At 37.0% G+C, this 27,331-nt stretch overlaps 1 long non-coding RNA gene and 1 pseudogene across 2 annotated transcripts in view; both read left to right on the top strand.

Moving 5' to 3' along the window:
• LOC134739173 (uncharacterized) overlaps nt 1-23,946 on the top strand; it is a 368,829-nt gene extending 344,883 nt beyond the window's left edge. For both annotated transcript variants that reach the window (XR_010125715.1, XR_010125716.1), the window contains exons 4-5: nt 18,391-18,465; nt 23,878-23,946. This is a non-coding gene — a long non-coding RNA (uncharacterized LOC134739173). The remainder of the gene's footprint in view (nt 1-18,390; nt 18,466-23,877) is intronic.
• On the top strand, nt 1,367-5,258 carry LOC129032871 (polyribonucleotide nucleotidyltransferase 1, mitochondrial-like; annotated as a pseudogene).
• Nucleotides 23,947-27,331: the final 3,385 nt, after the last annotated feature.

Below are 27,331 nucleotides of genomic sequence, written 5' to 3' on the forward strand. Positions count from 1 at the left end.
AATATATACATTATATATGCAATCAGCTATTTGTGAACAATATATATTCACAAATCACGTATCAGATAATTATTTACAAATATTTTCTTCCCAACTTTATCAGATATATAATTTGCAAATATTTTATTCACAACATTTTTATGTACATTTAAATAAATATATATTTGTTTTGTGCATATATTTTTATACATAAAGATTTAACTTGGTTTCTTTTTTTTTTTGAGACAGAGTCTTGCACTGTCACCCAGGCTGGAGTGCAGTGGCACGACCTCGGCTCACTGCAACCTCTGCCTCCCGGGTTTAAGCGATTCTGCTGCCTCAGCTTCATGAGTAGCTGGAACTACAGGCACATGCCGCCACACCCGGCTAATTTTTGTATTTTTTTTAGTAGGGATGGAGTTTCACTACGCTGGCCAGGCTGGTCTCGAACTCCTTAGGTGAGCCACCCACTGTGGCCTCCCAAAGTGCTGGGATTACAGGCATGAGCCACCATGTCTGGCCTTGGCTTCTCTTTTTAATACATGTGGGATTATGCTGTTTGTATTGTTGTGTAGATATCTTCCTAGGTTGTTGTAGTGTAAGTCTTCCTCATTATTTTAAATTGCTGCATATATGTGCATAGATCATTCCCGTGATGATAGGCATTTTGATGAGTCTCAATATTTTTACTATAATGAACAATGCTGCAATGAGTATCGTGTACAGGCTGCTTTCTACACATATGCAAGTATATAGCATACCTTGAAGAGGAATCACTGAGTTTAAGGACATCTGCATTTCACACTTTAATGTACACTATCAAAATGCCCATTAGAAAGGCTGTACAAATGTACTACTCTTCTAGCAACATATGTGGGAATAACATTTCCTTGAATTCTGACCAACATTCAAATTTAAGTATTCTTGCCTATCTGATAAGCAAAAATGTACCTGATGTTTTAACTTGGAAGAAATTATTTCAGTATCATGATTTCCATAATTTCTATCATTTGTTCTTCTTATAAAAGCTATCTCTCATCTTATTCTGAAGATCTTTCCTTCACATGGGAACCTCTACATGACACAGAAAAGAAAAGATAGATGGGCGGCGAGAGTCTAGGTTTATATTCTAGCTGTTATGCATGGTGAGGCCAGCTTAAGAAACACATGGCTTTTGAAAGACTTTCCATTGTATAAGGAGCAGACCAGACTTTTAACCACAATCCAGAGACTTTTAACTTCACAAAGATGTGGCATTTTATTTTAATAAAGCTATCGACAGAGCTCCCTTTTCGAGTGAGTTTTCAAATGCATCTTTTGTCAGCAGAGGGCTTTTATTAGCTAATGTAACCTTTCTGTACTCCATGTTACCAGAGAGAGAAAGGAAATGTCCTTGGGTTCCAAATATGGAAAGTTGTGCAGAGACTCTCAAGGAGAAAGAAGTTTTCCGCTTTCCGAAGCTGCGTTTGTCACTCGCTGTTGTATCATAACTGAAAGTAATGAACTTTCCAATGCTACTGTCCAGAAGGTAAAGGTTTACAAGATTATGTCTCTAAACTGGCAATTGCATAAAAAGAGATCACAAAGGAATAAAATGTAGAGACCAAGTAAAAGTGTGAATTTAGCTGTGAGTGATAACTTGGAGAGACTCAGCTATAAAATATCTGAAATGGGGGGAGTTAGGCAAGACCTAGGAGTGAGGAGTGAGAGTAACAGTCTTGGCTGTGGAACGGGGTAGCTATATGTTTAGGGCTTAATCTGAGCCACTACTGATAATTAAACAGCATCGATAAACTGAAGGAGCATGGGGAAGGAGTATGGATTGTGGGCTCCAGGCGCAATTCATGTGGGGTGTTGGTGTTGTGGTTCCATTAATTAGTCCTTCGATGTAAGAGCTCAGTCAGTAGTGGAAGAGGCTGGTGACAGGGGCTTTGACAGGTCTTAGGACACTGGGAAAATAGATTGAGATTCTAGAGCAGGGCTAGTGCAGTGTGGGATCTGAACGTGTTGTCAGGACTGAGCCCAGCCCTTTGATTAAGGTCAACATAGTAGGAATGGAGAAAGTCACACCTAAATGGGAACCTGAACCAGGGCTTCATTTCAGAGCCCATGGAACAGATAGGGAAGGGTGACTAATGACTTTTCTGCTGTTGCAGACTGGCTCACAAACTGAGTAAGGCACAAAAGGCAGAACTGGTGTTGATAGCAAAGTGTCATCAGAGAAGGCAGGAAGGACACCCTGTCACACTGCCCTTTGGCTCCCCAGATATCACTATTTTTTTTTTCCCCTCATCGTTGTTAGGAACTGGCAGGTAGTTGTGCTTGATGTCTATTAGATTCCAATTCAATTTTGAGGTCCATAATTCAATGGGGATAGATATAAAAAGGCTTCCTTTTTCATTAAAAGGGTAATTACCTCGCTATCAGAGTGCTGGAAAGATGAGAGCTTATGGATTTTTCATAAAATTATAAGTTTATAAGGAGCCGGGTGAAGTCATCTTATTCTGTCCTCAAGCCAGGGACAAATTTAATTCACCCTTGATGGATGGGACATTGTTTAACAAGGATCTCTAGAGAATAAGCATTGATAACTTTCAGTGTTTTGCAACCCTCAGTTGTGTTATTTCTTCTATCCTGTTGAATATGTTGACACAGAATGGAAGTCCATAATCTTTTTGTTCTCTTTGGGTAGAAAGAACAGTGTTATAAATGTACTTCATTTTCATTATGTTAAAGAATACTTATCAAATGCCTTGTATGTGCTAGGTGCCAGATACAGTTGTGACAGAGGGAGGAAGACAGACTTGATCCCTGCTGTCATTTAGCTGTGAGACTCATGTGGGATAATAACCAATAATCCCATCAGCAAATGACTACAAATTGTAATAAGTGCTGTGAAGGAAACACTAAGGCATTGCTACAGAGGATAACAGGAGGAAGCTAAGACCTCACTGAGCCTCTGCCTCTGGCCGCTGAGCGATGGTCCCTTTTGTCTGCCAGGGTGGGATCGGGCACTCATCCAGTTGCAGGTGCGAGCACTATTGAGTAACACAGGGTCTCGAGCTGTGGCCATGGACTTGGGCAACAGGAAATTAGAAATATCCTCTGGAAAGCTGGCCAGATTTGCAAGTGGCTCTGCTGTAGTACAGTCAGGTGACACTGCAGTAATGGCCACAGGGGTCAGTAAAACAAAACCTTCACCTTCCCAGTTTATGCCTTTGGTGGTTGACTACAGACAAAAGGCTGCTGCAGCAGGTAGAATTCCCACAAACCCTCTGAGAAGAGAGAATAGTACTTCTGATAAAGAAATTCTTACATGTTGAATAATAGATTGTTCAGTTAGACCTATCTTTCCAGCTGGCTACTTCTGTGATATACAGGTTCTGTGTAATCTGTTAGCAGTAGATGGTATTAATGAGCTTGATGTCCTAGCAATTAATGGTGCCTCTGTAGCCCTCTTATTATCAGATATTCTTTGGAATGGACCTGTTGGGACAGTATGAATAGGAATGACTGATGAAGAATGTGTTGTTAACCCAACAAGAAAAGAAATGGCTTCTAGTACTTTAAATGTAGTGGTTGCTGGAGCACCTAAAAGTCAGATTGTCATGTTGGAAGCCTCTGCAGAGAACATTTTAGAGCAGGACTTTTGCCACGCTATCAAAGTGGGAGTGAAATATACCCAACAAATAATTCAGGGCATCCAGCAGTTGGTAAAAGAAATTGGGGTTACGAAGAGGACACCTCAGAAGTTATTTACCCCTTCACCAGAGATTGTGAAACATTCTCATAAACTCATTATGGAGAGACTCTATGCAGTTTTTACAGGTTGTGAACATGATAAAATTTCCAGAGATGAAGCTGTTAACAAAATAAGATTAGATACAGAGGAACAACTAAAAGAAATATTTCCAGAGGTCGATCTATATGAAATAATAGAATCCTTCAATGTTGTTGCAAAGGAAGTTTTTAGAAATATTATTTTGAATGAATACAAAAGATGTGATGGTTGGGATTTGACTTTACTTAGGAATATAAGTTGTGAGGTAGATATGTTTAAAACCCTTCATAGATCAGAATTATTTCAAAGAGGACAAACACAGGTGCTTTGTACTGTTATATTTGATTCATTAGAATCCAGTATTAAGTTGGATCGAGTTATAACAGCTATAAATGGGATAAAAGATAAAAATTTCATGATGCACTATGAGTTTCCTCCTTATGCAACTAAGGAAGTTGTCAAAGTCACCAGTATAAATAGAGGAGAACTTGGGCTTGGTGCTCTTGCTGAGAAAGCTTTATATCCTGTTATTCCCAAAGATTTTCCTTTTGCCATAAGAGTTACATCTGAAGTCCTAGAGTCAAATGAGTCATCTTCTATGGCATCTGCATGTGGTGGAAGTTTAGCATTAATGGATTCAGGGGTTCCAATTTCATCTGCTGTCACAGGTGTAGCAATGGGATTGGCCATCAAAACCGATCTTGAGAAGGGCGAAATAGAAGATTATCATTTGCTAACAGATATTCTGGGAATTGAAGATTAGAATGGTGACATGGACTTCAAAATAGCTGGCACTAATAAAGGAATAACTGCATTACAGGCTGATATTAAATTACCTGGAATACCAATGAAAATTGTAATGGAGGCTATTCAACAAGCTTCAGTGGCAAAAAGGAGATTTTACAGATCATGAACAAAACTATTTCAAAACCTCAAGCATCTAGAAAAGAAAATGGACCTGTTGTAGAAACTGTTCAGGTTCCATTATCAAAACGAGAAAAATTTGTTGGACCAGGTGGATATAACTTAAAAAACTTCAGGCTGAAGCAGTTGTAACTATTAGTCAGGTGGATGAAGAAACGTTTTCTATATTTGCACCAACACCCAGTGCTATGCATGAGGCAAGAGACTTCATTGCTGAAATCTGCAAGGATGATCAGGAGCAGCAATTAGAATTTGGAGCAGTGTATACCGCCACAATAACTGAAAGCAGAGATACTGGTGTAATGGTAAAATTATATCCAAATATGATTTTGGTACTGCTTTTTAAGACACAACTTGATCAACGAAATATTAAACATCCTACTGCCCTAGGATTAGAAGTTGGCCAGAAATTCAGGTGAAATACTTTGGATGTGACCCAGCTGATGGAAGAATGAGGCTTTCTCATAAAGTGCTTCAGTCTTCAGCTACAACTGTTGTCAGAACTTTGAATGACAGAAGTAGTATTGTAATGGGAGAACCTATTTCACAGTCATCATCTAATCATTCTCAGTGATTTTTTTTTTAAAGAGAATTCTAAAATTCTATTTTTTCTAGGGTAATGTGCTATAGAGCAAAATTTTAGTAGTATCTTCCATTGTGTAGATGTATATACAGTATGAATATATTCTAATTATTTGTATTAAAATGCTCATTTACATATGCCAATTTTTAAATTCAAGAGTAACCCATATTCATTTAATCTTATTTACATTATAAATCAAGAAATATTATTAAAAGTAAGTCATCATACATCTTAGAAAATATTACATACTTTTGTTTCTATAATTCTGAAATATATGAAAAACTTAGATATATGTCATATATGTTGTTATAACAGATATCTTCCTACATCTCATTTGTCTTCTTTATATACAGTAGTGACAATTTACCCTCAGTCATCCTACAGCTCACCTCTTTGCCCAAAAACTTTACTTGCCTACAACTGTTCACAAACTGGAACAGGCCATATTCAAAGCCAGTGCCTATTTCTTCACAACGGTTACTAGACATAGTGAGTTGAGGGAGCTAATCTGATACACTTTTAATAATACGATGCCTTTCAAATTGGTCACAAAATCATGAACATAGTAGAATAACTATAAATGAGATTCTAACTAGGATAAGGTAGTAATTATGTATATTTTTCAAATTTACCTAAACATAGGAAAATTATTTACTTGTCTAATTAAACTAGGTCACTTTTTGAATATGTATATTGCTCTAATGTATGGAAGTTCTTAGTATAAGAGCTGGAGGAATCATGACTTTCAGTTAATAGATGTTTGAAATAGATGTTTAGAGGTTACTGATACACATGTCAAGTTGTTCATTCCCATCATTTAAAATATCACCTTATAATTCCACACAAAAGTAAATGGTATGTGGACGTCATAATTTAGAATATGTTATCTTTTTAAAAATCTTATAAAAATACACCAGACTCAGTGGCGCATGCCTGTAGTCCCAGCTACTTGGGAGGCTGAAGTCAGAAGATCACTTGAACCTGGAAGTTCAACACTGTAGTGTGCAATGATCACGCCTGTGAATAGCTACTTCACTCCAGCCTGGGCAACATAGCAGGACTCTATCTCTAAAAAAAGTTTTAAATCTTATAAAAAATAAGTAAATCTGGCCGGGCATGCTGACTTGTGCCTGTAATCCCAACACTTTGGGAGGGTGAGGCGAGTGGATCACCTGAGGTCAGGAGTTTGAGACCAGCCTGGCCAACATGGCAAAACCCGGTCTGTACTAAAAATACAAAAATTAGCTGGGCATGGTGGCAAGCGCCTGTAATCCCAGCTACTTGAGAGGCTGAGGCAGGAAAATCTCTTGAACCTGGGAGTTGGAGGTTGCAGTGAGCTGAGATCGCGCCATGGCTCTCCAGCATGGGCAACGAGAGTGAAACTATCTCAAAAAAAAAAGTAGGTAAATTTATGACTCAGTGCTAACTAGTTCATAAAATATTAAAAGTTTAGCTGGTTAAACCAAAGATTTTAAAGATACGTATATTTATATCAAACATTGATCATATATCTATTGTGTGTAAAACAGCATGTTAGGCAATGTTGATATACTTTCTGAAATATTAAAGATTAATTGAAATTCAAAGATTAAATTAAAAAAAAAACCTCATTGAGATGAGTGATCAGGAAAGGCCTCTTTTTTAGAAGTGACATATAACATGAGCCTGGAATTATAAAAGGAACCAGCCTTTCACAATGAAAAGAAGAACACTCCTGACAGTGGGAGCAGCATGTACAAAGGCCCTGCACTAGAAAAAGCATGGTATGTTTTGGGAATTTAGAGAGTTCAGTATACCAGGAGCAGAGGGGTCAAGGAAGAAGGTGGCATGCCATGAGATTAGAGAAGTAAGCAGACAAATAATGCCTGATCTTATAGGCAATGGTGAGGGGTTTGGATTTTATTGTAAACGGAATGTCTTTAAAAGATCACTCTGGCTACTGTGTGGCAAATGAACTGGAAGTGGAAAAATCAGAACAGAGAGAGAGGTTAGGAGGCAGTCCAGGAACAAGATGTTGGTGGCTTGGACTAAGGTGGGGTCAAAGAAAGTGGATAGATGTTTTTGAGATACACTTAGGAGGTCTTACTGATGGTTGGATGTAGGGAAAAGGTAAAGAAAAGATACCAATTCAAGGCTGACACTGGTAAGATGATAGTTCCATCTAGTAGATAGAGAACAAGCAGGGAGGAACAAGTCTGTAGTGGGAAGGATGGGGGGCAGATGTTTACATTTGCACATGTTAAGTTTGAGCGGCTTGGGAGACCCAGAAATAGAACTGTTGATTCTAAGTCTGGAGTTCAGAGATGTCAGAACTGGCGAAATACATTTGGATGACTAAGTCTGTCAATGAGAATAACAGCTTGGGAAAAGAATGAGATAAGGAAGAGGAGGAGAGAGAAAGAAAGAGGCCCAGTTGTGAACTTTGAGAAACTCTTAACATCCCCCCACAGCCTTGAGAACAATTGGCAGAGTAGAGAGAGCACCAGACTCAAAAGGGTGTGGGTTCTAATCCTATTTTAGTTTTAGACACTATGACCTTGGGCAAGTAACTGCTTCTTCCTGAACTCAGGATCTACACTTTAAGGTAAAAATTATTCTCTAATTCTCTTCCATCACCAATATTCTGTAATTCTCTTGGTATTAGGCTCATTTTCCAATTACTTTGGACATATTTGTAACTCTCTTTACCTACCTGAAATTGTCATGTCCAGAATACCCTTTTCTAATCATGATTTGAATTTTAGGTGCATTAAGTTAACATTCCTCTAAATCTTTCTCTTCTGCCAAATCGTGATTTTTTTTGTGGGGGTGGAGGGGCAGTTGTGCTTGTGCTTGTTGGTTTGTGCATTCCAATCCAATTTGGGCACAATGAGGCATCTGTGGCACAATGGAGATTGGTATTGGTAGGCTTCCTTGTTCATTAAAAATGAACTTTATTTTTGCCGTTTCTGTTGAGCTCAATTACCCAGTCTCTTTTAAATCAGCTTTAGACATTTGAGGATTGCCAGTGGGGTATGTTATTTGACCTCACTTAATATTTGTGTTTGGTTCAGATCATAAAGCAAACCAAATTGACTGTCTCTGCTCAGTACCCAATAGGACTTATAACCAGGCAAAATGTGGGTTGAAAGATGTATTCCCAATTGCAATGCGGTGGAAGTGTTTGTATTTAACAAAGTTTCAGAGAACTGCTTAAGGATTTCAGGGTGGTATCTGTTCTAGATATTTTTTTTTCTTAACAAATTAACACTGTGAAATTATTCAGGTTGAAATAATTTTTTAACAAAGTGCCTTTCCTGTCCTATCACAGTGCTTTATTGATAATTTTTCTCATGAGATGATTCCCCCTGTTGCTTTTGCCTTTGTCTCACAATGTACCATCTGAAACTGCTAAGAAAGTTGGAAAAATTTAAAAAAAAGACTTCATGCTAAAAAAAAAAAAAAACACACAGAGTTCAGTGGTTAGTGAAAAATGATAGCTAAGATAGCAATTAGATATCCTTTCCTTTTGACCTAATAAAGACTCTGAAACTGGCATTGGGTCATCTCAGCAAACACAATTATTATAGCGATGACTTTTCTCCTATTATAGGTAAGGGCTTGTCAGTAATTTATCTTTACTACATGTTCCTGTTTTCAGGATTCAAGCCTCTAGTCATGACTGATATGGTTATTAGAGACAGAAGAGGTTAGAGTAAATGAAAGCAATAATTCTTTGTTGCATCTTGGATTATTTGGCCAAATTAACAATGATGTTAAATGCGTGATGCACTTAATGAATGTAGTGAGGTGTGAGCCAGTACCATGATTGTGCCCAGGTAAAATATAACATTATCAACCTGCTTTTGCATTTTTTTTCCTTCATGGTCCTAGATGGAAACCCTTTCAAATTCTCCAAAATAGATTCAGCTGGGGGAAACTTCAATGTCTGCTTTTATATGAGGCAAATATTCCCAAATTGTTACTTTGACTATATTATTTACCTTTCCCCTTTTCTATCTTTTGAGAGTTGAATTGTGCCCCTTCCCAAAAAGAGTATGTCCAGTCCTAATCCCCAGTACCTGTGAATGTACCCCTATTTGGAGAAAAGGTATGTGCGGATGTAATTCAGTGAAGGATCTCTAGATAAAATCATCCTAAGTTTCTGGGTGAACCCTAAATCCAATGACAAGTGTCCTTATAAGAAGAGGAGAAGACATAAACAAACAGAGGATAGGATAAGGCCATGTGAAAACAAGGCAGAAATTGGAGTGATTTGTCTGCAAGTGAACTAACATCAAGAATTTCAAACAATCACCAAAAGCTAGGAGACAGTTATAGAATGGATTCTCCTTCAGAACCTTCAGAAGGAACTAGCCCTATCAACACTTTGGTTTTGGATTTCTGGTCTGTAGAACTGGGAAAGAATAAATTAATTTCTTTCTTTCTCTCTCTCTCTCACTCTGTCACCCAACCTGGAGTGCAGTGGTGTGATCTTGACTCACTGCAACTTCCACCTCCTGGGTTCAAGTGATTCTCCTGCCTCAGCCTCTCAAATAGCTGGGAATATAGGCAAGTGCCTATCTTCCTTTCTCCCTCCCTCCCTCTTTCCTTCTTTCCTTCCTTCCTTCCTTCGTCTCACTCTGTCACCCAAGCTGGAGTGCAGTGGTGTGATCTTGGCTCACTGCAACTTCCACCTCCTGGGTTCAAGTGATTCTCCTGCCTCAGCCTCTCAAACAGCTGGGAGTATAGGCAAGTGCCATCACACCTGGCTGATTTTTATATTTTTAGTAGAGACAGGGTTTTACCATGTTGGCCAGGCTGGCATCGAACTTCTGACCTCAAGTGATCTGCCCGCCTTGGCCTCCCAACGTGCTGGAATTACAAGCATGATCCACCGCTCCCGGCCAGGGAGAATAAATTTCTATTGTGTTAAGTTTCCTAGTTTGTAATAATTTGTTACAACAGCCCTAGGAAACGAATACACTACACTCTACCAATCATTCCGTAAGAGGCAGCACGCTGGAGTGAGAAAGACACTGGACTTCGAAAACAGCTTCTGAGCTTGATGCTTCTACCAGTAGCTGTGTGACCTTGAGTGTACTGCAACTCCACCCTGAGTCTCTGTTGCTTCATCTACAAAAGGGAAGGGTGTGGACTTCCTTTCAATTTCTTTCTAGCTCTGTCCTTGCTTTCCCACCATACAGAAACCCAGAAAATTGAACAAAATTTAAAATAATGATTTTTGGTTGTTGGACAACCAGTGTTGTAGGACTGTGGCTCCTGAGAGAAGGACAACAGACAAGATAATTCCTAAGCTCACTCCAAGTATAGCCTGAAGGTACTTTCTGGACTATGCCACAGAGAGATGAAACATAATCAAAGCCCAGCAAGACTTTTGAGTTGAAAGGATAAATATTGGAATTTGTGGAGAACAAAGTTACTGACATTTGTGATACAGAGCACCAGGAGGAGAGAATTATGTATAAAAAATAGTTCCAGAAATATGCATAGGATTCTTCTTGAATTTTTGCTGAATGCTAAGATGTTCATGCAAATGGTGATGCTTCACGAGGTTGGGCAATGGAAGTGACTGGATAACTGTGAGCTAAACCTTTCCCAGGTCTCACACAGGGCTGGGAGATGTTTAAGTTCCCACCACATTGGGAGACTGCATTAAACACCTCGTGCATTCATTAGAGATACCCAAAAGGGTTATGTCTCAGTAGGAGGACTAAATTAGCTCTAAGGTAAAGGCTACATTCGACTTATCTTAACACATCATAAAATAAGCCTTTAAAATCTCATTTGCAAGAAATGTTTACTGCTTGCCAAAATAACCTTCAACAGTCTTTAGAAGACAGCAAAATCCAGATACTCAGCAACGTAATGTTCATAGTGCCTTTCATCTAATTAAAAAGTACTAGACACTCTGAGTAGCAGGAAAATGTGACCCATAACCAGGAGACAAATTAGTCAATAGAATCAGACCCAGGAATAATAGAAATAATGGAATTACCAGACAAAGATTTTAAAACAGCCATGTAAATATGTATAGAGATTTCAATTAAAATATGGACACAATGAAGTGATAAATGAAAAATACAGAAAAAATCAAATGGAACTTCTAAACTGAGAAACACAGTATCAGGAATAAAAAAACTAACTAGATGAGGATAACAGTTAATTGGACCCTCCAGAAAAAAAAGATCAATCATATAACTTAAAGACATAGTAGAAACTATCTGAACTAAAGCTCAGCGGAAAAATAAAGCTCAAAAATAATGAACAGGGCCTCAGTGACCCATGGGAACACAGGGTTCTAACTATGTAACTGGAATCCCAGAATGAAAAGATGGGACAGGAGATAGAAAATTAATGACTGAAAAGTCCCCAAATTTGATGAAATCTGTAAACTTACAGATCCAAGCTCAATGAGTCCCAAATAGAATAAGCATTAAAAAACTATACTAATGTATATCACAATTACAATCAGAGATTCTTTAAAAGTCTTAAAAGCAGCCAAAGAAAAAGGCATCTTACAGAGAAACAAAGTAAGACGTACCACTTATTTTTTGCTGGAAACAATGCAGTCCAGAAGATAATAAAATGGCATCTTTTTTAAAAATTATGATTATTATTATTATTATACTTTAAGTTTTAGGGTACATGAGCACAATGTGCAGGTTAGTTACATACGTATACGTGTGCCATGCTGGTGTGCTGTACCCATTAACTCGCCATTTAGCATTAGGTATATCTCCTAATGCTATCCCTCCCTACTCCCCCCACCCCACAACAGTCCCCAGGCATCTTTAATATCATGGGCAGAAAAAAAAATGGTGACTTAGAATTCTATATCCCCAGTGAAAATATCCTTCAAAAGTGAAGGTAAAATGACGCTTTCAGACAAACAAAAGCTGAGATAACTCATTCTCAACCTTTCTGCACTAGAAGAAATCAAAGAAAATTTCAAGATGAAGGAAAATGCCAGAGGGAACTTTGGACCTCAAAAGAGAATGAAGAGTGAAAGACATAGTAAATATGTGGGAAAATATGCAAGACTTTCTTTCCTCATGTTTACATTTCTTTGAAAAAATAATTTTCTTTTTAGCAAAAAAAAATAATAATGCATTATGGGGTTTATAACATAAGAGTAAAATATGATAATAGCACAAAGGAATGAGGGAGGAATGGAAGTATTCTGTTGTAGTGATTTGGTTATTACATTATGTATGAAGTAGTATTATTTGAAGGTAGACTGTGAAAAAATTAAGATGCCTATTGAAATCGCCAGAGTACTAGTTGTATTATTGTAATGGCCTCCTAACTAATCTCCTTGCTTCTGTCCTTCTCAATTCAGCAGCCAAGTTATATTGTATCATACCTCTGCTCAAAATTTCTGAGGACTGCCCACATCAGAGCAAAAACTGGTGTTTTATCAATCCATATATAATTTGGTCCAAAACTACTTCTCTGACCTCATCTGTAACCTCTGCCCCATCACTGTCTCTACTGCAGACGTGAATCCTGCTTACTGTTCTTTGAACGTGGCTGGCAAGGTCCTTCCTCTCAGTCTTTGCTCTTGCTCTCTCCTTTTCCACTACCACTCTTCTTCCCAAATATCTGGTTTACTCCCTTTCCTCCTTCAAATCTTTCAAACTTTGACTTTTCCTGTAATCTTCCATGAACACCAATTTTAAATGGCAAGTCTACCATTTGCCCTTCTGGAAATTCCTATATCTCTTCCTGGCTTTATTTATAGTGCTTTTTATTTTCTAATTTACTTATTTGTTTAATTTATTGTCTGTCTATGTCCCCAAAGTCTATTGCAACATAACCTTCACATGACTGGTGATTTTTTTTTCCTGCTTGGTTCACTAATACATCCACAGGGCCTAGAATAGTGCCCAATATCTAGTAGGCACACAATAAGTATTTGATTGAATAACAGGATCCATGGCCAATAAAGCCTGGGAACTCCAGGAAGAGCACCAAGACTCCTCTTTGCTGTTGCTGCCTCTCCGTGTTTGTCTCTGAATGCCAGCATATAGAGTATAGCCCTTTCCCTGCCCCATCGGCAATTTCCCAGTCATCTCCCAGTCCTCAAGGCTGCAAAAAATTGGGAAGACATTCCTTAGCACAGAAAGAGAGACTTGAGAGTCCTGCTCTAGGCTTTTTATTCACCCTGACAAATGTAACAACCTGTTTTTGTCTTTAAAGCATTTGTGTGTCTGGTGTCTGGAAAGTAGCCACTCTGAGAAGGCCTTTTTTTTTTTTTTTTAATTTCAAAGTGAACTTGTGGTCTTTTTTGGGTTTTGATTTTTATCTTTTGGAAAAGTCAGCGCCTGCAGCTGTGTTGCACTTGAGGCTTGGAATCTTTCATCCCTGACAGCAGGAGGATAAAAGGGGGCTTACCATGGTCTACTAAAGAGCCTTTCTTTAGCTTCAGGCGGCAATGGATGTAAGGAAAGGCAAAATGACCACAAGACTCTTGCTTTTTCCTGGGGCTGGGGTTGAGGAAAGGATAGAGCCCATTTTGCCCTACACTAATTAGTTTATTTTGCAGACACAGCACTTGTCTGTTTTCAAGTCTGCCTCTATGCCCCATGGATGGAGTTCTGGTGGGAAAGCCCAGAGCACTTTGATTCCAGCCTCAGTCTTTGGCAGCCAAGTTCCCTTGACATTCAGGGCACTGAAAGGAAAAGTCAGTACAAGACAAATGGGCAGACGTTGAATGGTCTAAGGTAAAGTTTGAGACTAAAGCCTGCTTCACTAGTAATGAAAAAGTATCTTTTAGGTCATGCTTTTGCACCATATCTGAAGGTAAAAAGATTAGGTGGTTATTTGTTGTTTTAAGCTGGCTTTATCTTTACATATGTCCAGAAAATGAAGTGGTAGTTTCCATTAGTAAATTTAATTTTCTTTTGAATTGATTATCAAAATAGCAGTGCTTCTCCATTTCCCTAACATATTCAGCATAGCTAACCTTCTAGATTTATTTCTGTAACGGTAGTGAATAAGGCTTTTCTGGGCTCAGGATTTTTGAGCATTTGCTAATGGTTAGACATGTTAGCTATTATGCCACTAGGCTACAAACTAAATTTCACCTTCTTTTCTTGACTCTTTCTTCTGTCCCCCAGTTCATTTCCTGGCATCCTGGAGGATAGCACTTTGTGAATTGGAAATTAAAAAGACAGGTTAAGCTGGGTGTGGTGGCTCATGCTTGTAATCCTAGCACTTTGGGAGGCCGAGGAGGGCAGATCACTTGAAGTCAGGAGTTCGAGACCAGCCTGGCCAACAGGGTGAATCCCTGTCTCTACTGAAAACACAAAAATTAGCCGGGCATGGTGGCGTGCACCTGTCCAAGTTTTCCCAGCTACTTGAGAGGCTGAGGCAGGAGAATCGCTTGAACCTGGGAGGTGGAGGTTGCCATGAGCCGTGATCACACCACACCACTGCACTCCAGCCTGGGCAACAGAGCAAGACTCTGTCTCAAAAAAAAAAAAAAAAAAAAAAGAGAAAAAAATCTGTGTTGATCTGTAGTTAAACAAGGGAAGAAGGGGCTTGACTAGAAAGTAAAGAATGCAATCAGGTTGGTGGCTAGGATAAGAGTGTTACATTGTGTCCCTTGCTTTAACTACCGTCTTTCTTAGTTTACAATTAGAGATACTTTTATCCTAAGAGATTAATTGCCCAAACAAGTTATGAAAGGTCTCAGATGATTTCAATATACCTCTGATGCTTTAATTTTATTTTTAGACAAGATTCTTTTGGAAGCAGTGGACAGAAATCCAACTTACATTAACTTGAATAATAAAAGAGAATTTTTGGTTCACACAACTTTGAAGTGAAGGTTTATCACAGTTTTAGGCACAGCCTGATCCAGGGGACCAAGCGAGGTTATCATGACTTGGTCTGTCCCTTACCTCTGTTTGTCTCTATGGATCTCATATTTTGTTATAGAATATAGGCTTTCTCTGTGTAATAGGGAAGATAGTGGGGCAGGGTTTGATTCACATCCTTCTGACCAGTGACTCAAAATCCAAGCCCTTCCTCCATTAGCTCCAAATCTAACAATTCTTGGGGGAGGAATCTGATGGAACCAATTGCATCCCATACCCAGCTCTGAGGACAGGAGGACTGAGTATTATGATCCTCAGCCCTGTTAGAATCGCCTATTTGAATGTGGGGAGACGTTGTTTAATTAAGTTTGGATAGAGCTTTTACAGTTAATTTTTATTTTCTTCTGCTGCTTACAAGTGCATAAAATATCACTTTTGCATTGCCATGGTCTGAATAAGATGATTATGTAAATAAGTTCTGACCCCAATATCAATATTTAATAGTTTTATCTCATAATTATCATTTTGCATGGCATAATACACCTTGGGGCAGGTAGGGGTAGAATCATCTTAATTTTGCATTTAAGGAAACTAATCCTCTGACAGGTTAGAAACTCAGAAGCCTTCAGGAGAGCCAAGCAGAAGAGCAAAAGCAATTGAATACACACTCTCTTTTATGTTCATTTTTGGGGGGCTTAACATTCTACGGGCAGAAATGAAATATTAAAATATAAGTACAGTACATATTTCATAATTTACCTTGTGTATTATCAACAGCAAAAATTAAAACATGGACTGGGCTTTTCCAATTTTCTCCCTTGCTTTCCTTAATTTTTCTAACTTCCACTTTACTCTTTTGGGAATGCATAAGAGTCAATCAACCAAAAAGTATTTACCTTCTTTAGACCTAAAAGTTGTTAAAGGCGGTAGGCTTATCTTGATTTACAGTGTGACCCACAGTAGTTAACAAAGACACTCACATGTAACAAGAAATAGGGGCTTAATGAATATATAAATGAGTAAGTTTAAATAAATGAGTACATGAATAAATAAGTGAAGAAAAAGAGCCATAGTCTCTTCTGATTTTCCTACTTTACTAGGCTTTCAGTATAAAAATCATGTCCAGCCACAAGAGAAAAGCAATTGCTTCATGCTTTTTCTTATTTTTAGAGTTGTATTTGCTATATTATGCCAAAATAATATTATTATAGTTATTTATTTTATTTCTAGAGTTGTATTTTGCTATGTTATACCCAATGCTCTCATTTCAAGAAAAATATTGCAGCTCTTTATCCATTGCTGCATAACTAGTCACCCCAAAATTTAGTTGTTTAAAGCAACCATTTACTGTCTCTTGCTATTCTTTGAGTTGACTGTATACTGCTGGGTGGTTCTTCCATTACATGTAGTGTTAGTTGGGGCTGCAATGATCTCAGTGTTCAACAGGCCTAAAATGCATAAGATTGCTCACACACATGACTAGCTTTGGTGCTGGTTATTGAGGCTGTTGACTGGCACATCCTGGTTCTGCTCCCTGTGGCCTCCTACACGGCTTGGGCTTCTCACTACACAGTGGTATGGTTCCCAGAATGTTCCAAGAAGGTGATAGCAAAAGCAGCAGATCTCCTTTGTGCTAGCTTGGAACTATCTTAGTCACTTCCACCACATTCCACTGGTCAAACCAAGTCACAGGGCAAGTCTATATTTAAGGGGAGAACAATAGGTTTTGCCTTTCAGTGAGCTCAGTGACAAAGAATTTGCAAGCATCTTTCTGCTACAGTGGCATTTCTTTAGGACAAAGATATTCGTTGAATAAATTAATAAACTCATGAATGAATGAAAGATATAGGACATGTCTGAATTCAATCCTAGCTCCATCATTTATTTAATGTGTGGTCTGATCAAGTTATTTAAACTTGCTGAGACTCAATTTTATCAACTGTAAGTAGAATAGTTTTGAGGATTAAATGAGGTCATTATGTAAAGTATTTAAGTCAGTGATTCAGTTCTGTTGTATATACTCAAGAAATTGTTAACGATTATTGTTTTTGTTGTTATTATTAGTTGAATAGTTACAGATATATAAAGGGCAAAAATAATCAACTGCACTCAGATATTCATTTTAAATGAAGTGTTATGCCTTTTTAAAAGTAATCAGTACTGAGATTATATGAAAGCATCTTGGTATTCCCAGGTACTTGATTTAAACTCAAATTCTTATTTTTACTGATTGATCTTTTTTCCTGCTGAGTTTAGTGATTGTTCTGTGAATAGGGTAGGCAATGCATTAGAACCATATAAAGGCTGTCATATTCAGGTCCAAGGCTGTCATATTTTATTGATGTTAGATTTGTGGAAGATACTTAGTAGAAAATGAAAAGCCTTATAGGTTTTTCACTTTTCAAAATTTGCTTTCAGTGAGTCAGAGTAAAAGATCAGAGAGATTTTTAAATAAACCTATTGAACTAATAATATGAGAACTGAAAAGTGAGCCAATCTAGTTTTCCTTCTGGCTTTGAAATGGTGTTTCATTATTCACAAATAATCTTTCTGAACATTTTGATGCACTTTTATAAAAATAGGTTTTGAAATAGTACTTAAATATTCAGTTCAGGGGTCTTTCAGAAGTGAATAACAATTTTTGTCTCATCACTAACGTGTGCTCATTACAACAATTTAAAGCACATTTCTCGATGTGGTTGTAATTCTTGATAGTTCAATCTGAGGTACGCTTCAGATGTTTAATAGTCTTATTTGCCACAGTCTGGTACAGGTTGAGTATCCGTTATCTGAAATGCTTGGGACCAGAGTGTTTTGGATTTCATTTTATTCGGAATTTGGAATATTTGCATATACATAATGAGATATCTCAGGAAAGGGACCCAAGTCTAAACACGAAATTCATTTTTGTTTTATACATCTTATGCACATAACCTGAAGGTAATTTTGTACAATATTTTAAATAATTTTGCGCATGGAAAGGTTTTGACTGCATTTTGACTGCAACCTGTCACATGAGGTGTGGTGTGGCATTTTCCACTTGTGTCATCATATTTGTGGCTCAAAAAGTTTTGGGTCTTGCAGCATTTGGATTTTAGATTTTCAGACTAAGGATGCTCAACCTGTAGCAAAGTTAGAGCCATCATTTTGCTAACTTGCTGTTACTTTATTTTTGGCTTTTAAAATTAGACAAGATTTTGGGGGTAAAATTTCTTTAAGATACTTGCCATGTTCTTCAATCAAAAATGTGTTAAGCATATCTAGAAAGATTTAAAGCTGAATTTTAATGATTCTTTCAGGGTACAAAGTAATATAATATTGAATGCCTACTAGAAGCCAGGAGAATTCAAGCTCTCAGAAACTAATACTTTAAGGTAGGTATTACTCATTAGCCTCATTTTGTAAAATAGAAACAAATTCTCAGGGAGCTGAAAAAACTTTTTCAAGGTCATATAACCAATATGGCAGAGTCAGGATTTAATGTAAGGTCTGCCTTGTTTCAAAAATTTTGATCATCCACAATACTAAATACTGTTTTTTAGGGTTGGTTTCATCTTACCTGTTCTTCATGATGATTTGAAATATTAATGATGAAAACTAGAGGACACAGGAAGGGAGTTCAATGTAAGACTAGTAAGCCCCAAGGGAAATTAACTGGAAAATTTCTGATTTACAATACTTGTACAGCCACAGAATTTTATAGAGGGGAAGCATACCTTAGAGATGATCTAGTACATCTAATCCAACCTCATTGTGCATATGGTGAGGGTGAGATGCTGATTGTTTGGGTTTCCACAGTGAAAAGGAGGTTGACTGGATTAGAACCAGGCTTTCGTCTCTAGAAAAAATCATTTCCAATCACTGGAAGACCATATCCCTCTGTAATACCAATGCTCTTGAACTTCTCTCCTGTGCCTGTAATATCTACCATTTTATGATGGTCAGGGATATAACTAGGTACTTTGCAACAGTATCTCATTTGACTTCCATAGCAGCTTGTTGAGATAAATAGTATAATCCCCAAAATAGTAGTGAGTATTGAAACTGGGAAAAACTAAATAAATATTCTTTGTCAATAGGTGAATTGGGGAGTCAAGCCCAGGTCTATTTGACCAAGCTGTGATGGCCCCCACGAGCAGGTTAAGTGTAGCAATCTGATTAGAAAAGAGGTTTAGGGGAGGGCACCTGAAGCTACTTGGATTGAGGAAGATCACAAGAATCCTACAAAACTGTTAACTTAGAATTGCCAATGACTCTTTCCCAAGCACCTACCGCTTGGAATCTACATCATTACATGCTGTGCAAAAACCAGATAGCCAGGATTATAGCCTGTGCTTGATTTTAAGGTCTTGTTTCTTTGGATGTTGTTGATTATGATAACTCTGTTGTAAAAAAATAATGAATACGTTTTAGGCTATTTGCAGAAAGGCGAGAGAATTAATTTTGAATCTGTGAGTGATAACAGTGAGTTATCAAGAAAAAAAAACTGGAGCAAGTCTTACTAGGCTTCTAAGAAGTAATTCACTCATATGCTATGCTAAAATTTTTCTGTTCTTACCTTTCTTTCTTTACCTTTCCTTTGTTCTTTACCATGTGCTCCCGATTCTCTGTTCTCTCCCTTAGCAGTAACTTTATGCACCTGCCATTTTTTTTGTACCCATTGCTTCCTTGTATTCTCCATCCATCAATAAATAAGCCTTGGGCTTCCAGGACTCTGCTTCTTTGGATCTAAGCCTGGCCTGCTCTCTCTGTTATTTCTGGTGCATCCAACCTCTAATTTTAACTTTGCTTGGCCCTATTATGTAAAAATGACTATTTAGAACAAATCGTTTTAGCCTACTCAAACTATAGCATTAGCACATATTGAAAATAGGTCTGTATTAGGACAATATAAAATCATTCTGGCTTGAGTATATCAGAATCAATAAAGTAGTAAACTCAGGACAAATGCAAGCTTGAAGAATTTTGCATCTCTCTGTATATGTATGTCTATGTATATGTAAACATATTATGCTTGGCTTGCTAGGTTCTAATGTTTACAGACATACTTCAGATACAATGTAGGATTCTCTTTTGCTATTCAGTATTTTATTTTGTATTGGAATAACCTATATTGTTCACTTGAGGGACTTTGAAACTTAAGTACCTAGATTAACTAACAGCCACTATTAGTAAGTGGACTTCATGGAATGCATACTGAGCACAAACTTCATTCTTGGTTTTAGCTTGCTTTTATACTCTATTTGCCTTTTGCTTCATCTTGTTTATTTTACTTTGACATCTTTGAAGTTGCTTTAAATTCCTTTTAGAATTAAACACTATATGTATATAAACAATAAAACATGTATACATTATTTACACTTAACATTATTATTTATGAGCTATTTAGAGATACATTTAATTTACTTAGCTTGAAAATAGTCACTTGTCAGGCTGGGCGCAGTGGCTCACACCTGTAATCCCAGTACTTTGGGAGGCTGAAGTGGTTGGATCACTTGAGGTCAGGAGTTCAAGACCCTCAGCCTGGCCAACGTGGTGAAACTCCGTCTCTACTAAAAATACGAAAATTAGCCGAACGTGGTGGTGCATGCCTGTAATCTCAGCTAGTAGGGATGCTGAGGCAGAAGAATAGCTTGAACCCAGCAGGTGGAGGTTGCAGTGAGCCAAGATTGCACCACTGCACTCCAGCCTGGGTGACAGAACGAGACTCCATCTCAAAAAAAAAAAAAGAAAAGAAAAAAGAAAAAGAAAAAAAAATAGACACTTGTCCCTAGTAAGCAGAAAGAATGTTCATTGTACTTAATTTGTTGTCTGTTTCTAGCCACAGGGGATTGTGAAATGGGAGAAAAAAGAACAGAAAACAAGGAACAGAAAATAATCATTTTAAAATAATTTGCAAGGGTACAGACTCCATGGTGTATTAATTTTTCTAAACCTGTTAACAGTTAAAATAATTTTTTTATCTTTAAATATCTTGAAGAGGTGGATACAATGTCTGAAAGCATTTCTAAGAAAAAAATTTAGTTTTATTTTACAAATGTAGTGGGCAGCAATGGATAAGTAATAAACGTATCATTATTTAGGAAGAAGAGCTAAAGGCTATTTTTTTGTTTCAACTAGAAGTTATGAAGAGTTGGATTTTCCCTGAGGAGCTAATTATTTGCTGAGATTACTATAGTAACAGATTTTACAAGGAGATCAAGATTCCTGTAAATAGCAATTAAAAATAACTATAGATGTCATTTAAATGCAGCACTGAAACCATATAAACCTCTTCATTTTTTTAAAAAAATGGACAAATGTATAAATTATTTTAACTTTGAAGAATTTTTTTAATTAAAAAGTTTTATAATTATGAGGTAACATTTGAATTTTTTCTGATTGCCTAGTTTCTTCGCCTACCATTAAAATGGCAATAACATTTTATAATTTTCAAGTTGGCATATAAAGTTCATACTCTTTCAGAAGATGTCTTTGTCTGTAAGGCACCAAGAGTTATATTGTTCATCCATAATATGATCATCCATATGTTGACATCTTTGTAAAATACTATCTTTGGGAATATTCCATGGCAACATATGCTTTCATGAGGTACTTTTGTATTTTTTAGAGTATGTGTTCTGGTAGTGAACCTTCTGTTTCTTGTCCTTGTGCCTAGAATCCATTCTCTTTTTCTGGTAAGAGAACCAGGTTTTTGTACAAGAGGAAACTATTCCTCCTTTCCAATTAGTATATATAGTTCAGATGGCCTTGAGTCTACCTTCTAACTCCACAGGGTCTGAAACCCAGGCTTGCCCAAAGAGAAAACTCACATGCTTTGTCAGGGATGGGTGTATGACCCAAACCGTGTTATGGTCAGTGAGTATAAGTCCTGCCATATTTTGCTGGAGCTTCGGAAAGAGGTTCTTTCTCTTCATCAGGGTTGCTAAGCTGGGAGAATTTAAGTGGGGAGCTTCTGTTGCTCATATTTACCACACTAGAGATAGAGCCTTCCTGATAATTACTGTGGTGGCAGAGCCATACAATGGAAAAATACTGTGTCCTGATAATCTTGCTGGTGCCCTGGATCTGTCTATGGCTATAACCAGACATACCCATGGATGTTCTAGCTACTTGCACCACTATTTTACCTTATTTTGAGGTACTATTTTACCTTATGTTGCTTAAACTAGCTTGAATTGTGATGATTTCATTTGCCAAAAAGGTTGGAAGATTCAGATTGAATTTTAGATAGTCCACCGTACTCTGGGTTACAGTATGTGATTTAATAACAAGATATAGTTTTACTAAGATGAAGCCCATGTTTTTTGTGAAGGAAATTATTGAAGCAATTATCAGGAAAATTCAAGGAAAAGTATTCTTAATTACATATTTTCCACCTAATTATTTGCATTTTTAAAATTTTTAGTAGAACAATATAACTTTGACTAATATTAATCTTGAAAGGATGAAAGGAAAGGAGCAAAGTAAAATGTCAAGAGCACTAGATTAAGAGTGAGAAAATGAATTCTGCTGGGTGGATGTAAAAGGGAATATTCAAAAAGCATGGAGTTGAGCTCTAATGGGCAACTAGCTTAACTTCCAGTGGTCTGGCCGGGCAGGCATTCCAAGCCTGCTTTGGTAGGCTTCTGTTTCCTCTTTGTTCCCCTCAATATGCTCCCGTATCTTGGTGATATCTTAATTTTTTAAGATCAGTAGCATAGTTTCCTACAGACCTTTCTGTTATAAAACAGTCTTTATAGTCTCCTTTTGTGATTGGGATTTAATAATTCAGTTACAGCTGGGATTCTTCATCTACCCTCTCTTTGCTATGCAGGATTTATGTAATTTGGAGGTTATTTATAATGATGTCTTTGGGCATTGTGAAAGCCATGTAATGAGTCTCAGTGATAAATCTGACCCAGAGAAGTTAGAATTACCTAGGATTCTTCTGGGAATATTTTTCAGTCCTAACTGGATACTGCGCTGTAGCAAAGTCAATCCTCTGCAAGTCAAGATGCTTAGATCTTGAAAAGAGATACCAAATCTCATCTCTTTTGCCTCTCTTGATAATGGCCCCTACTCAGCTTTTTATGGATTGTGGTTTGCTAAGGTTATAGTTGGAGGAAGGGCACAGACAGGGAGTGAATTGGGAAACATGTTACTATGTGTAATGGAATATATATATATATATGTATATATATATATGTATATATATATGTATGTATACAGATATACACACGTATTCATATATGTTAATCCCTTTTTTATTATGAAGGTTTGTGATGGGACCTTGCTAACCCATATATAATAATATGAAGAAAGTCTCTTGAGTACCTGAAAACTAGATGTATCTCTTTTGTCTGTCTATTGCCCACTGACTACTTGGAGGTCAAAACTACTAAGCAGTGCCTGTTATTAGTAACAGGTTCTATTCCTGTTACTAAGTAGCTTTGACCTTGAGCAAGGCGCTTTCCTTATCTGGATATTTGCCACAGATATTTTCAGTTATAAATTTTTTATTCTATGGGAATCTTTTGTAGGTCATTCTAATCTTAACACCAGAAATATTTTGAGCTGAAAAGTGTGGGTAGTCATATTATTTCACTTTCTTTAGCATTTCGTTCTTGCTTAATTATCTAATATTGTTCTCCATATCCTTGGGGGAGCACAGCCCAATATATCAACATAAATATTCTAATTAGAGAGAAAACCGAGTAACGAATCCATTATTTTATGTGTTTATCAAGAAAGATCACAGTGAATCAGAGCATCCTTCTGAGACATTTTGTTTACTTTTGATACAGGTTGTCCTTCATGTGACTTCCACCTTGAATTCTCTCACCTTGGTGATCTCCAAACTGGAACACTAACAGGTTCCTTTTATGTTGCCACTTGTTACAAAGATAGACGGTTTCTGACAATAACTTGTACAGATTTGGGGACATGTTTGAAAATAACACAGCATTTCCTAGAAAACTGCTGTCTTCTGGATGCATCATTGATTTTTTTCCTTCTACCATCCTGTTTCTTACCAAGTGTACTACCAGATTTCTTATCAATCTTATCAGAGATATGAGAAACCCAGTATTCCTCTGGGAATATTATTTGTGTTGTGTCTTTCCAAAAATGCAATGGGAAAAGAGACTCTGTAACTTCATACAATCTTTCAGACAGAATTGGAATACTAAAATTGTAGAACAATTGTATATTCTAGCTATAAAACAACCACTTGTTAATCTTAATTATCTTAATTATTACAAGAAAGAAGAGATACTTTCAAAATTTATATCAGTAAATTGGCATCATAAATTAGTAATTATAATGACTTCAAGGTTATGAATGATACATATTTAAGGACAATTAATGAACAGAATGCTTCTGTGTGTTTTACACAAGAGTTAATATTAGCTAGGATAATCTGCTATCTTAGAAAGTTTAGCTTCACCTACATTTGCTTTCTACATAGAATGCTAAGGCCGAATGAGAACTTATCCAATTCTTACATTTTATAGATGATGAAACTGACCAAAAAAAGGTAAATGATTTGCTTAAGGTGTGTCATTTTCCTTTTTTCGTCAGTTTCATCATCTATAAATGTGCATAGTGATAGAGATGAGAAAAGATCACAGATCTCCTAATAGTCACTTATTATTTTATTTTAAAATATTCATTTATAAATAAAGACCAATTATTTTCATTCTTAGAGCATTTTAGAGTAGGTATCTTTGGGAGTCTCCCTTATTTAATAATACATGTTTTAGTAAAAAATTGAAAAAAATAGCATTTAATTAAAAACAATAAAAGATCAGTTTGTAATTAAGTTAACATAGATACCAATCTAAGCCAAGTATTACTTTTGTTTTTTATACCCAAAGCCTATGTTTTCAAAATGGAAAGAGCCTTTGGCTCTTTTCATTTCTCTTTCCTATACCTTCGGAAAGTTGGTCACATTGCTTCAGGTCTATAAGAGCTGACAACTATTTTAATGATTTTATTCAAGAAACCAGGGATGAATCCTAAGATGGACAGTTTATAATACACAGACATAAAAGGAATCTTGTAAGGCATCTTTTATAGTGTTGTTCACTTATTTATATCGTGGATCTGGCTAATTTAACAAGTTTTTTTAAATTTTAGCTGTGAATTCAGTATAGTGTTTAGAATTATTTTCTGTCTTTATGCATATATTTGTGCAGATGTGTATTTGTGTAGAATCTTTGTGGTAATCACAGGTAACATATGCACAAAAGTAATGTACGTATTTTTTTTATTTATTTATTTTTATTATTATTATACTTTAGGTTTTATGGTACGTGTGCACAATGTGCAGGTTAGTTATATATGTATACATGTGCCATGCTGGTGCACTGTACCCACTAACTCGTCATCTAGCATTAAGTATATCTCCCAATGCTATCCCTCCCCCCTCCCCCCACCCCACAACAGTCCCCGAAGGGTGATGTTCCCCTTCCTGTGTCCATGTGTTCTCATTGTTCAATTCCCACCTATGAGTGAGAATACGCGGTGTTTGGTTTTTTGTTCTTGCGATAGTTTACTGAGAATGATGATTTCCAATTTCATCCATGTCCCTACAAAGGACATGAACTCATCATTTTTTATGGCTGCATAGTATTCCATGGTGTATATGTGCCACATTTTCTTAATCCAGTCTATCATTGTTGGACATTTGGGTTGGTTCCAAGTCTTTGCTGTTGTGAATAATGCCGCAATAAACATACGTGTGCATGTGTCTTTATAGCAGCATGATTTATAGTCCTTTGGGTATATACCCAGTAATGGGATGGCTGGGTCAAATGGAATTTCTAGTTCTAGATCCCTGAGGAATCGCCACACTGACTTCCACAAGGGTTGAACTAGTTTACAGTCCCACCAACAGTGTAAAAGTGTTCCTATTTCTCCACATCCTCTCCAGCACCTGTTGTTTCCTGACTTTTTAATGATTGCCATTCTAACTGGTGTGAGATGGTATCTCATTGTGGTTTTGATTTGCATTTCTCTGATGGCCAGTGATGGTGAGCATTTTTTCATGTGTCTTTTGGCTGCATAAATGTCTTCTTTTGAGAAGTGTCTGTTCGTATCCTTTGCCCACTTTTTGATGGGGTTGTTTTTTCCTTGTAAATTTGTTGGAGTTCATTGTAGATTCTGGATATTAGCCCTTTGTCAGATGAGTAGGTTGCGAAAATTTTCTCCCATTTTGTAGGTTGCCTGTTCACTCTGATGGTAGTTTCTTTTGCTGTGCAGAAGCTGTTTAGTTTAATTAGATCCCATTTGTCAATTTTGGCTTTTGTTGCCATTGCTTTTGGTGTTTTAGACATGAAGTCCTTGCCCATGCGTATGTCCTGAATGGTAATGCCTAGGTTTTCTTCTAGGGTTTTTATGGTTTTAGGTCTAACATTTAAGTCTTTACTCCATCTTGAATTGATGTTTGTATAAGGTGTAAGGAAGGGATCCAGTTTCAGCTTTCTCCATATACGTATTTTAAAAAGTGCAAGCATATAGCCAGTGAATTTCCACAAAGTGAACATGCCTATTTCAGCACTATGCAGATTGGAATAAAACAGAATCAACCCTTGACAACCTCCTAATGTGCCCTACCAGTCTTCAGCCATGCCTCTCCCTTACTATGCCCAGAATCAGCTATTCTCCTGACTTCTATCATCATTAATTAGTTTTTCCTGGTGTTGACCAATACATTAATGGAATCATATATTAGGTACACTTTTATGAATGATTTTCTTCATTTAATGTTGTATTTGTGAGATCTATCCATATTGTTGCAAGTGATTGTAGCTTGTTCATTCTCATTGCTGTGTAGTAGTCCATGGTATGAACACATCATAATTTATTCTATTATTGATGGGCATTATGTCATTTGGCTATATAGATAGTGCTACTCTGAACATCCTGCACATGCCTTTTGATGTACAAATATATATATGTATTTCTGTTTGATAAATACCTAGAAGTAAAATTATTGGGTCATAAAGTATATACGTATATATGTCCAGTGTTTGTAAATACTGCTGAACAATTTTCCACATTTTTATTCCTAGCAGCAATATGAAAATTATAGTTTTTCCCCAATTTCATCAACATTTTGTATTGTTAATCCTTTAAATATTGCCATTCTGAAGTCTGGAGAAAAGGCAACCCTTGCATACTGTTGGTGGGAATGTAGATGGGTACAGCCATTGTGGAAACAGTATGGAGGTTCTTAAAGGAATTAATAAGAGAACT

The sequence above is a fragment of the Pongo pygmaeus genome, chromosome 2, assembly GCF_028885625.2.
Source record: "Pongo pygmaeus isolate AG05252 chromosome 2, NHGRI_mPonPyg2-v2.0_pri, whole genome shotgun sequence".
Lineage (NCBI taxonomy): Eukaryota > Metazoa > Chordata > Mammalia > Primates > Hominidae > Pongo > Pongo pygmaeus.